This window comes from Clupea harengus, chromosome 1, assembly GCF_900700415.2.
Source record: "Clupea harengus chromosome 1, Ch_v2.0.2, whole genome shotgun sequence".
Taxonomy (NCBI): Eukaryota; Metazoa; Chordata; class Actinopteri; order Clupeiformes; family Clupeidae; genus Clupea; species Clupea harengus.
In genome coordinates, this window is record NC_045152.1 from 18,737,340 (window position 1) to 18,750,861 (window position 13,522).

Consider the following 13,522-nt stretch of genomic DNA (forward strand, 5'->3'; position numbering starts at 1 on the left):
CCAAGATCCATTATTCTTGTATGAACGCTACCGATTCAGCCGACAAGGAATCATTATTTTACAAGACCTTCTCGAGTCATTTATTGCAAACACCACAGTCGAACATTGACTGTCTTGCGCTTTTTTGCGAGTGGTACATTTTTGTAGTGTTGGTGATGCGGAGAACAAAGCACTCATAATTATATGGCATATCATTATTGTAGAAAATGATTAAGGTGGACTCATGATAAGAATAGAGAGAAATACAGACAATTTATTTTCACTGCTTCAATTTATTGCATTTGTTATTAATACATTTAGTCATTTAACAGACGCTTTTATTCAAAGCGACTTCCAAGGAAATGTAAAACTACATCGAGGAAGGAGGTGAGGGGATTTGAACTAGCAACCATGCAGATTCAAACCGGTAGAGGAAACCTCTGTGCCAGTGGACACTTGCCGTCAGGTATTCATACATAGATATCACCCTGTAAACATCCCAACACACCTTGCTCTCACAGCGGTGGTGGTGTTGAATTTTGCCATGATTATGGTCTTGTATTCTTCATAAGCGTTCATGTTCATCTCCTACTCGCCAGCGGAGAAAAAAAGAGCCCTTTTCTTTGAGTTTAGAACCATTATACCGTTAGAAAATCATGGTTTTGGTGATCGACCTTTCCTGCCTTTTGAAGTAGGACGTGCATGCGCAAATGCCATGATAACTTTAGCCTGGTTGAAATTAACCACATGATTAGGATGCGGATCAGCCGTTAACGAACCGATATTTGCTGTTCTCAATCAGCTCGCTAATCTTAACGGGCTAAAAGACCAATTGATTAACTTAGCTTCAATCCTACGACGAACGTACCCCAGGTCAGTCACCCAGTCCTCCATGACTGCAAGAGGGGTGAAAGATGTGTTATTGTTTAGTGCATTTCAGATTGTGTATTACACATTTCACCACAATTACTATGTTACCTTGGCTAACATACTTTGACATAACTAGTACCGAAAATGAAAACCTCAACACTACATTAATCAACAACACTGTGCTTAAGAGAGATGACTGGGTGTCCATTCAGACTGTAAAGAGGTAATGGGTAGAAATCCAGGCAGTGTTCTGCATGTATGCAGTGCATGTCCTCAGCTGCATGTTTGACTTAATGGAGTCCATACTCTGACAAATACAATGAAGTGTGTGGTGTCACCAGAAAACACACCTCTTTGTCATCTTTCACCAAAACAATCTCAATCTGTCCAAACTTGATTGACTCATCAGACTCCCGTTTTAGGCAGAGAAAAGATCCCTTTTTGTAAAGTGTCCCCTTAAAGACAACCTCAGTGGACACAGACTCTGGTTCTGTAAACATGTGTACTTCAACTGCATTACGCACTGCATCACTGTATAGGTGAGTGCGATATGGAGTTGAGTTTTTGGATGTCAGCACTGGTGCAAAAAAGGAGCTTGCGCTAAGGGTTGTTTGGAGGAGTTGGTGCTGGCTTGCAAGAGACTGGAATGCATTCTTGAAGTTTTGTGTCCTCCTTATACACCTCTTGAAGTAGGAGTGTTTACTCTCAAATCTCATTGTCCATAGTCGTATTAGGGGGCCCAGTTTGAGCATCAATGTTGCATAATGGACAAGATAGTGGTGCTTGGGTTTTAGACGATCAGAAGCAAACACTGCTTTCCTTGTTTCCAGATATTCAACCACAACAACGTTGAGGTAAGCGACCTGGGCAGTGGTGATTGTGGGTGCACACACTAGTTCTACAAGTGATTTTAAAGTGATCACTAGTTGCCATGCTGGGTCATGAGGATTAACGTTGTCACCAATAATGACAGGCAGGAGTCTAAGCAGGCACCAGTTCTCAGCTGCTTGGCCACCAATCGTTTTGGCCTTTTCGCTCACCTGACAAGGAGCTGAGCTGGAATCTGAGTCCTTGTAGGCAAATTGTTTGATTCGTCTGTTCAGCTGAGTATATGTGAAGAAATGCTTGACCTTTATAAAGTAGCACAGGTAAATGGCTAAGTCATAAGCTACAATTCCCTCAAACAAGTCATGGCCTATGCATGGAGGAAGGCCTGGCTGACCTACATGGAAATATTTTAGAGAGTTGAAGACTGTCACAATATATGCCTTTGATATTATCGACATCACTCTCCTGCAATAATTGCACTGCTTCTTTGGTATCAACTGTTCGTACAGGAAAGCTCAGACCCACATTTTCAAGTTGGTCTCTTTGTACCTCACAATACCTGCAAAAATACTTGGAAGTGCTGGAATTCTGTGTGTAGCCACCAATGCAATGTGACCCCCAATTTGTCACCTACAATAGTTATTACTGTTGCCCGAACCGCATGACCAGCAGTGGTCACAAGTCCGTGGTCTACAAGCTGTCTCAGGTCTGACAACATTCTAGAAAACACTGTGTCTGGGCCAAAGGATTTAAAATCTGTCTCTTTGCACAACATAATTAACTGCAGATTGTTAATACTAGAACGATGGAATGGCTCAAAGTCAGCAACTGTGAAGTATATTCCCACAACCTTATGTTTTTCCCTGGATGACCCAAGTGGGTTGACAACTTCAAACGCATCCTGGTACAAGATGAGTTTTAAGATTATGTCACCTCGTTGCATAAAAAGTTAATTGGATTTGAAGACTGAGCCATCACAAATATCACCTAAAATACCATCAGAAACTACACGATTGTGAGACTTAACACACTCTTGCCACACAACAGGATCTTTAAGAAGGGCTCTTAAAGTGTCAGCCAGGGGTATGTATTGTGCAGATCTGTCTCTTCTATGTTCATCGGTGCCTAGGTAAACATTTTCTGGGTGCACATAGCAAAAGTTCTTCTGAAAATACTGCCTTCTGGTATATTCAGTGGAGAGATGAGAGCTACATGAAGCATGCAAATCAGTCTCCTGAATACTCTGAAAAATGAATCGTTCAGCCCTAGCTCAGAGTATGTGACTCTAGTATTTACATTAGTTTCATGTTTATGTGTTCTTGAAACGTGGGATGTAAAGGATGACTTCACTTTTAACGCCTTGTTGCAATTGCTGAATGGGCAATGTACTAACTCGTTTTTACTCAAATGTGCCTTGAGGTGTGCAAGAAGATCTCTCAAATCTGTGTATTGCTTCTTACAATTAACATCATCACACACAAATGACTGTTGTGTCTCATCTAACTGTAAAACAGGGCTATTGTGGGAACGGTAGACGTGAGCCTTTAGGGCTGTGTACTTCGTACATTTTTGTTTGCAGTCAGAGAAGCAACATGGATAATAACCATTTGCCTCATCTGGTGATCAACATAGCTTTTAATACTTTTAAGGGACATACCACATGGGCAAAACCACGGTGCACACTCACAACCTCAAACAAAAATTTCATGACATACCAACTGCTGTGCAACTCCTTGTCGAAGGCAGCACTGAAGAGTGGCCCGCTGTGTAGGCTATTATCGTCACCTGTATAAGGGGAAAATACAGCACATGCAATTAATCAGTAACGACTTGAAATGAAGGAAAAAAAACTCTGCACAACAAAAACAAAACAAAATATTACGTGGGAAAAGTCATAAAACAAACCGAACGTTTAGGCTACTGTACACTGCTAACACGTGGTGTGCACACGGGCAAAATGTGCTGATGCCTAGCTAACTAGCTAGTTAAGTGAGATAATGCTAGCTCTACAAATTAAGTCACCATCAAACATTTCTTATAACACGTCATATGGACTGTAGTTGGATATATTTATTACCTTCTGCACTTCGGGAAGTAGAACGAAATAATGTGAAAACCCGTCTGTAATGTTTATGAGTTATAACATTGTCACATCAGTGACGTATGGCATGACCCCCTACAGGCATGCGCAAGTTGGGTGAGCAGAGCAGAGCAGAGCCCGCGAGTACGTGAACAGTACAGATGTATAATTGCCTCCTTCATATCAGTAAACTATCTTTCTTTAACACCCGGTCTGATTATTAACTCACACAACGCGAATATGACATTGGCGACGAGGATAAAACCGAAGAAGACGACTGCACTAAAAAAAAAAAAGGAAGGAAGAAAAGAATACGTGAAGGACGGTTAACGGTTAACGCGACGACACGTGAGGACAAGTGTCAGCTAGCTAGACTTGCAAGCTAACCTAGCCTTAGGTACTGGAGTGGCTAATAGAACATTCTAGAAAGAAAAAAATGGCACTCATAAACACAGTCGCACTTCCAGCCTTTGATGTCGAGAGCGAACCAAGTTCCGTGGGACCACGCTGGACTAAATGGCTGCAAAGGTTTGATAATTACATTACTGCAATGAACATTAACGGAGATGCTAGACAGAAAGCATTGCTACTGCACTTAGCAGGCGAGCGTGTTCATGACATCTATGACACGTTAGCTGCGAACCAGGACAAGTTTTCAGACGCTAAGCGGAAGCTAAGCACTTACTTTGAACCTAAAAAGAACGTGCAGTATCAAATATACATGTTCAGAAAGGCAGTACAGCAGCCAAATGAAAATTTAGACACATATTGCACCGGACTACGCATCCTAGCAAAGAACTGTGAGTTTGCCGACATCGACAGAGAAATTAAGGCACAGTTGATACAGTGTTGCAGTTCAACCAGACTGCGCAGGAGAGCGCTAAGGGAGCCAGGAACCAGCCTAAATGACCTGTTAGAGTACGGGAGAGCGCTGGAACTTTCCGAGCAGCAAGCAGCAGGCATGGAAGAGAGTGCTGTGTCAGTGAACGCAGTGCACCAGAAGGGGCGAGCAGCCACCAGCCGACGCGCCGGGACAGCCAAGCCCAACATCCAGTGCCGAAATTGCGGAGGAAAATACCCACACGACGGTGAATGCCCCGCGAAAGGAAAGGACTGCAAAGCATGCGGCAAGCTGAACCACTTTGCAAAGCAGTGCAGGTCAACACAAAGATCAGGTAAAGACTTTGATACAAAACGTCGAGAATACAGAGATAACGGTGGACGTCAGAAAATGCACAAGAAGGTGTACAACATTACAAGCACCAACACAGATAACGTGCAGGACTCCTCCAGCAGCGATGAAGCCTACGTGTTCGCTGCCAGCAGCAACGACAACGCTAAACAGCCACAGACACACATCAAACTCAATGGGGTAAGAATATCTGCACTGATTGACTCAGGAGCCGCAGTGAACATTATAAGTGAAGCTGTTCTCAGTACCCTGAGATCAAGCCCACAGCTCACCTCAGCTAACATTAAAATATTTCCGTATGGCAGCACCAAGCCACTGCCTATAGCTAGGGTGACCAGATTTGAGTTTGTGAAAAAGAGGACACTTTGTCGCGGGACCCCGCCCCCTCCCCCGCAACGGAGTTTTTGGACATCTTTTTCACATGCAGATGTCATGTACTATTGTAAACAGGGCTGTAGTGGTAAAATTAGAGGTGGGTAAACTATGAATTTTGTGATCAGACAGACCTCGACGCGAAGCAACGCAACACAAAGCGTTGCAACTCTGTAAGGCTGTCCTGGCTATATTCCATTATGTTCTCAGTTAAAGTCATATTAAATCAATGACAGTGAATAAATGTGTTTGTAGTTTATTCAATTTCAAGAAAACCGTAAAGAAAAGTATGTGTAGGCCTCACAACAATGAAGGGGGTGGAGGGGGAGACAAAAGAAAGGACCTCTATAGGACCTAAAAAATATGTAAGGCCTCTGGAAACAGGCCCTGGGTGTTACAGCTGAAAAGTATAATATTAAAAGAAATCATGCTGCAATTAAACACTTCCCCTGTTCTTTAACCATTGGAGAAACTTCCAATGTCAACACAACACAACAACACAATTGCTATATTAAGACGTACGGGCAGGGGAGGCTGTGCCTCATCTCAGATTGCGCAATCCCTCACAAACTGGGTTGAGCGCATGCGTAGAACCTTCTTAGTGTTGCTGATCTCACATAAAAAAATAAAATCACGGAGGGGAGGCAAACAGTACCTCTGCCTCACCGGTCGGGTTTATGCTTGTTCTGCTGTTTCTTTTCTGCTACACTTATATTTGACATTGACCGCGAAAATGGAAGATTCTATAGCTAAGCTAAAACATTTCACTTATCAATTCACTTAGCTATGTCTAACTGGTTTGCAAAGAATCTGTCTACAATTTTCAATGAATTAGCCTAATCTACAGCGATATGCGTCAGGATAATTACTCATGCATCTTCAATTGCTGAAATAATTGACGTTTTATTAGGCCTATTTAGATGGCACCGGGAAGGCTGGCTTGTTACCTCCATCATCGTATTTGCAAGCACGTTATTAATAGAGTTTGTCCCTGTCTTAATGCGATGTTGTCCAAACCATAACAACGTTTAAAAACGTGAATTGATCTTCTTCAGTCTTACTTTGTACTTGAGGCCTTTTGCGGGCATCTGTGGGAGTGGGAGCACTGATGGTCTCTTCAAAAACCGCCTGATATCCATGGCTAATTAATCCATTCCGAATAGGTAGGCAGGCAGGCTAATCCACAACGTGTATGTGTTTACATACTTCCTGGATCCTGATTGGTGTCGCTGCCGCAGCCAAGGCACCGATTGGAGGGTCACAGACCATAATACAGCGCAGATGAAAATGATTCAGACTACAGCGTTTATATGTTCAACAATTTGAAATGTAGGTGTTTTAAAATGACACCAAATTTATTTCTGATTATTCCAACGGCAGAATACAAGGCCCAGGGAACTTTGAGGTGCGTAAACGGCACTTACAGGTGCGTAAACGATATTTAGAGGTGCGTAAACGCTATTTCCAAAATTCCAGAGGTGCGTAAACGGCGTTTACCCTCCACTACAGCCCTGATTGTAAACGATGCTACTAGTGGAGGCGGCAAGGTGCTCAGTGTTGCCAGATTGGAAATGGCGTAATGTATGAAAGGGTCAAAATGATCGTATTTGGAGGATAATTATCATATCTGGCAACACTGGGAAGGCGGTCGACCAATGACAGTTCGCGCTACAGTCAGAGCTCGCGCAAGAAGGTGGAACGTAAGGGAGATACCCTTTCATAAACTTGTAAGGACGTAATAACTAGTTTGTGAAAGACCCAGCCAAACACAAATATCCTACAAGGCAAAATCCCGGACGATTTTGGAATCCCTGCCGGACGCATTTTTTAGGTCTCGAAAAGAGGACATGTCCGGGGAAAAGAGGACGTCTGGTCACCCTACTAGAACAGGATTTAAGGATTTACCTTTCTCCGTGGCACGTTTCTTTTCTTCTTCCTTTCTTTTCTTCCTAAATTGCGCCCCGGATGGATTTTGCCTCTTCATTATTTTGTTCTTCGTTCTTCAAAGTTTCTTGAACACACACACACTCTAACCAAACGCCTCACTGTGCTTGCATGTTCTGACAACAACAAGGACGTACGTACCCCTTCCGTTTTCGATTTTTGGCTCATTTTACCCTAATGTTAGAATTTTTTTTTATGTCAAAATATTGGTTGGAGATATAGAAGGGGGCGCAAAAAACCCCACACAATTCTTGTTTTTTGTTTTTTTTTGCTGGGCGCAGTTTTTTGCGCCCCCCTCTGAGTGGCGCCCTAGGCGACCGCCTATACCGCCTGTAGGAAAAACCGCCCCTGCTCAACCCAGTGTGTGAGGGATTGCACAATCTGAGATGAGGCGCAGCTCGTTGCTGCCTCACCTCGTGAGTCGCCTCTGTTTGAACAGGACATGGTCAAATTCAGCGATTTTGATTATAAAAATTATCGGAATCATACAAAAATTGAATTTAAAGCATCAGTAGATACATATTAATATTTATTTTATTTTATCATTATTTGTTTTTTACTTTTCAGGAGGCTCTGCCTCCCCTGACCACAAGTCCCTATGTGTATGCAATCTGAAGCACTGACCCGTTTTCTACTGCCGGGCGCTTCACTGCAACTGAACAAACTTACTACTCTCCTACTTCCGTTTGTTTTCAGAATGAGAGAATTTTAGGAGGAGGATGCCATTACTGTGGCTCAACTAGAGGCAATAGTCCGGTGCAAATGGGCCTGGTCCTGACAACCTAGACTCAAAGAGTAATGTAAAGGGAAAACAATATGTGTTCCCAGACTTCCCACTGTCACAGTTTTTCAAGAACACAGAGAAACTAGGCCATGCCTGATGCAGCCTCTGTTGATTTTCTGTTCCAATAGTTGGCCCTTTTATTTGCTTAATACCTGATGGAGATCTGTCGGGAGGGTATTGGGGTGGGTGGTTGGGTTGGCCTGTGCCCGTGCAACATTCAACACAGGAATGTTTATGATTAAACTGTTACCAGAGCACATAATTGTTTACAACAGCACAACGTTTTTCATAGATCTAGCCTCATAATTTTGTTGTCAAAGTGCACCAGATTGATGCATTGAACTTTAAAATGTGCAAAATGTTCTTATATATAAAATACATTCCCCGGGGAGCATGCCCCGGACCCTCCTACACTGTAAAACCCAATGATCCATCTCAATAAAATATTTAAGTTTACATCACTTAAAAACAGCAGAAAGTTTACACGACTTAAGTATTAAAAGTGTAGTGAACTCATTTTTGGTTTGATGTAATAATAACTTTAAAGAAATAAGTAAGCATGATAAATAATCCTTATTCGAGTTAGTGTAAATTGATTGCATTAAATCGATTCCATGTTGAAAAAAAAGAGTCTAGATGAAAAGTGAGCGAGCATAAGTCAACAGCCAATAGGATCGCAGATCTTGACGACACAGAACTGAGTGACTGACTTGTGAAATGGAGGCAGTCTGATAATGATAATTTTCATAGTTAGGCGTTTAACCCTTGAAAATCTAGCAAGAAATAGACTTTGTTTAGTCTGAAAATTCCATTGTCATAACAAAAGTATATCGGAAGTCGGTCTTGTGTACCAGCCAAGGGAGCTAGAGACTTTGCTATGGTGGCTGCTACCATCTTCTCTCGAGCGTCGGGCATCAACCGTCAAGCTATCATTCACAGTCTCAACATCAACGGCTCTCCTCACGTTGAGACGGACCCGAAGCAAGTCCTCATCACACGACCACGCCACATCATAGATGCCATGTGCCAACGTTCACAGATGCTTCGTTTTGAAAGGTTTGTGTGTCTTTTTTTTTGTAGTGTAGCTAGTTAGTTGGGCTGAATGCGTAGCCTCTGCTAGCGACACGTGTCGAGACTAAGTTAGATAGCGAACTATTCTGGGCCTTTGTTTCGTCTGATTAACCAACCAACATTTTGTATATACAGTATATATAATCCAAAAGCCTTTTGTTGAGGGTTGTTGTGGTGGTGGTGAGTTTCTCATGCTTTGAATAATTATCAATAGCTCAGTTGCTCCATGTGTGTGTTGAGCCTGGTTGTTAGCTAGAATTCTAGCATGCTTTACCCTGTGGTGAACCAACTAACCAACCAGCCAACCAACCGATTCTCGCGCCACCAAATTAATATTTTGATATTACTACATTCAGAATTTCGTATTAGTCCACCTGTATTTCAGCTACATAAATTGTATGATTTTGCCTCTTTCTTACTGTGGCCATAACACTTCAACAAGTAGCCTACATGTGGGTAGGCTATTAGCAAAAGCATTATGGACCCTAGCTTTTAGCATTCTCTCAGGAGAAGTTGCAGTCCAAAATGTGGAAATGTAAGCTGTGTGGCTGTGAAAGTGCGGTTAAGGAGCCTATTGCATGGCCAGCATTCCACAATATGTCCATTGCCATGTTTGTATCACAATTGCATGTGTTCATTCAAAACCTACAATTCATTAAAAGTTCACAAGTCTCCTGTGCACGATGCAGCACCTAAAAGGTCAGGCCGTGAAGAACTTGTCAATAGTAGGGCTTTCAAATGCCCTCTTATAGGCATTTGGAATTTAGGCAGCCCTTTGTTAAAAGGGACATGTTTCTTCATCTTGGTAGACATTTAAAACAAAACTTAATCGTCCCCTGCCCATTCAAAGACTGCAGATTTACGTAAAATGTGTACTCTACGTTTAAATCACACAAATGTAGAGAACATAGTAATTCATCAGACTATGCCACTGAGCTTGTTCAGCCAATTGGTAGTGACCCTCCTCAGAATTTTGCCAGTGAGGAAGACTGTTGCATCAGATGAAGAGGAACCCTCTCATGATGAAGTTTATGACACATGCATTAGCTGATAAACTGGAGTATAATTTGAAAATGCAATCAATTCTCCATGTCCCTAATAGAGCAACACAAGAGATCGTTGAGCACAGTGAATTCCAGAAGCTGTCTGCGGAAAGAGATGGAGCCCTCATCTTCCTGCTGATGCAACAAACCTTTGCCTTGAGACGCAAGGAAATCATCAACCCGTCACAGCCTATAGCAGAGCTGAAAGAGCGATGGCTTGCCCTCTTTTGTGAAGTCCAGGTAAGTGAAAAGCTGATGGGTAGTTATAGGGTATAATATGTTCAAACGCTTTTACAATGACATTCCCAAAATTAATGTTTTATTTGTTTGATGTTTGTTCTTTTCACAGCTTTACAAGGAGTTTCACCGTATTACCAATCAGAACCTGGCATTCTCTTTTTTTGCATGGGATAGATACACGCCACACCTCCTGAAGCTGTACAAGCAGAAACAGCCTGGAACCATTAGACAGGTAAGAATCATGAATGAGTTGTTTAACAATACTGTGTTGTATATAGTCGCAGAACCTCATAAAGCTTGTTTTCCATGTCCCAAAACTCAACAGGATGAGAAAGATGTCCAGGCGACAAGGAAGGCGGTCCTTTTTGGTTTGGCGCTGTATCTAAAAGAGGATGCATCTGATATATTCAAAAGTTGCAAGGTATGTACCATATTCATTCATTCATTCATCCACAACAGTTTCAGACCTCTCTCGCTTTAATGTCATCCTTGTAACTTGTCCTTCCCTTCTTACACAATCATGCTGTAACCCCCCACCCCACCCCCTTTTTGACTCCTTCAAACCGCACACACCCACACCAATAATGCCAACTCGTACAAATTGATCCAAACTAATACGAAAATGTGGTGGAAATACGGCAATACGAATATGATGATGACTCATTCATACGAATGTGGGGTCAACTTGCAATATTATTCAATTGGGATGATTGGGAATGAGTTTTAGCGTCTACAAAATCTTTACCTTGTCGCATCTGCTCTTAGTTTACAAATGGCCGCCACCAACATATTTGGGCAAATTTTGCCTGTGGTACCCACTAACGCAGTAAATACTAATTTGCTGGGGGAAATACTAATTTTGAACCATTGAGTACAGATTGGCAAACCACAATGTTGTCATTACTGCCACACACACACACATTCCTTCTTACTTTCACATATACAACAGACACATACACACAAGACTCCTCTCTCACACTGTCAGTTTCACACACTCTCATGATGTCTTTTTTATTACACACTCACATGGCAATAATTCTTTGCATCCTCTTGTATTTTTCCCCTGTATTTGTAGGAAGCAGACTTTGTCGAAGACCAAAGGGGAGCAGTCACACTTCTGGCGGTTACTTAAAATGTAGTTGTTTAAAAAAAGTTACGTTGGTGTATACACTATTGTGCACATACTTGTCTCTCTAACACACACTGACAAGCACACTCACTCTCACCCATACTCTACAGCTTTTCAATTGTGTATGGAAGTTTTGTGGAACAAATGTTAACAAATGACATGTTACAAAAATAATTTCAAATATAGCTGCAAGCAGCGTTGCGGATTCCTCCTAAGATTGCGAAACCAGGGGAAAATGTATATTCTTTACAATTTTGGAAAGAAGAGTAAAAGAAGGAAAGAAGAGTGGAAGAAGGAAAGAATAGAGGAAAGAAGAGTGAAGAAAGAAGTGTCTTGCTAAAGGATGCTACAACTAAGAATTGAACTTACAACCTTCTGATTACTAAACGACTTCTCTACCTCTGCACCACTGACACCCAGTTTAATATCGGAAAGATTTGCTTAGATATTACTTCACTTCCTTTTTGGCGGCTTTTCTGCTGAATTTGAGTGGCTGTACCGGACAAACGGTTGTGAGGATCAAAATTCTATTTATAAGTTTTGTGAGGCTTGGTCTGAAGATCACCTCTAGTGATTTTGAAGAAGATTTGATCAAAATTGTAGGAGGAGTAAGCTTTCAAAGGTTTTTTGATAAAACCGGGAATAACAGAAAATCTATACAACCGAAAATTGGCGCCATTAAACGTTGAATTCGTCTTGATCCAAGGAATCCAATGGTACCTCATTTTTGAAAATCGGTCAAACGGTTCAAAAGTTAAAGTGTTAACAAAAGTCCAACTTTGACCCATTGGTGGCGCTAGCGTGGTCTAGTGGGAGACATGAAACTTGGTGTGAGTGAAGAAGGGACTGTCCTTAATGAGTGTGCCAAATTTCAGAAAAAGTTACCATATGGGATTTGAGAAAAATTGTAGGAAGAGTAGGCTTTCAAAGCAGTTTGATAAAACCGGTAATAGCGTAAAATCTATACAACCAAAAATTGGCGCCATTGAACGTCGAATTCGTCTTGATCCAAGGAATCCAATGGTACCTCATTTTTGAAAATCGGTCAAACGGTTCAAAAGTTGTGTGTGTTAACAAAAGTCCAACTTTGACCCGTTGGTGGCGCTAGCGTGGTCTAGTGGGAGACGTGAAACTTGGTGTGAGTAAAGAAGGGACTGTCCTTAATGAGTGTGCCAAATTTCAGAAAAAGTTACCATACGGTTCTAGGGGCTGCCATTGACTCCCATGGTACAAGAATAATAATAAGAAAGCCTACAATAACAATAGGTTTCCTCCTGACGGAGGAATCCTAATAAAACAATGTCATTGATCAGTGTCTCCTGCTAAATAACTTTTGTGAGTTGGAATACCTTGTATAGTTTAAGGCAACCTGTTTCCTCAAATAGATTGAGTAGTAAAGTTGAAGTGCTGAGTAGTAATCACTTAAATGGTAGAAGTGAACATAAATCAATATAGAAGTTAACATAAAGCAAAATACACAAGTTGTGATAACTCTGTTATTCAACTCAAATGGTTTAAGGCACCCGGTTTTCTCAAATGATTTGAGTTGAATTGAACTTAACTTAATTAAGTTACCAAACTCAAATGACCTAAGGCAACCCGTTTCCAAAAATGATTTGAGTTGAATTAACTTCCCAGGTTTTACAGTGTAGGGGGTTCGCATCGTTGTCACCTTTTTTATCCCTGATGAGTTTGCACCCCTGATTGTAAAATAACAGTGTTTCTCTGCTATACTTTTAGTACCATGACTTAAAGGTGCTTGCTCGTAATAAATAAGGAAGAATCTGTAAAATAATGTTTTTTTTCTGCTAAACTGTTAGGGCTGTCACTTTATTAATGGTGTTTGATTGTATTCATTGAGGGAAAATCTATAAAATAAAAGTGTTTCTCGGCAAATTCTTTAATGGAAATATCTGTAAATATAGTGTTTTCGCACTTTATTTGAATTAGGATGTTTTACTTTAATTTTACGTTTTTTGTTTGGCAGCCG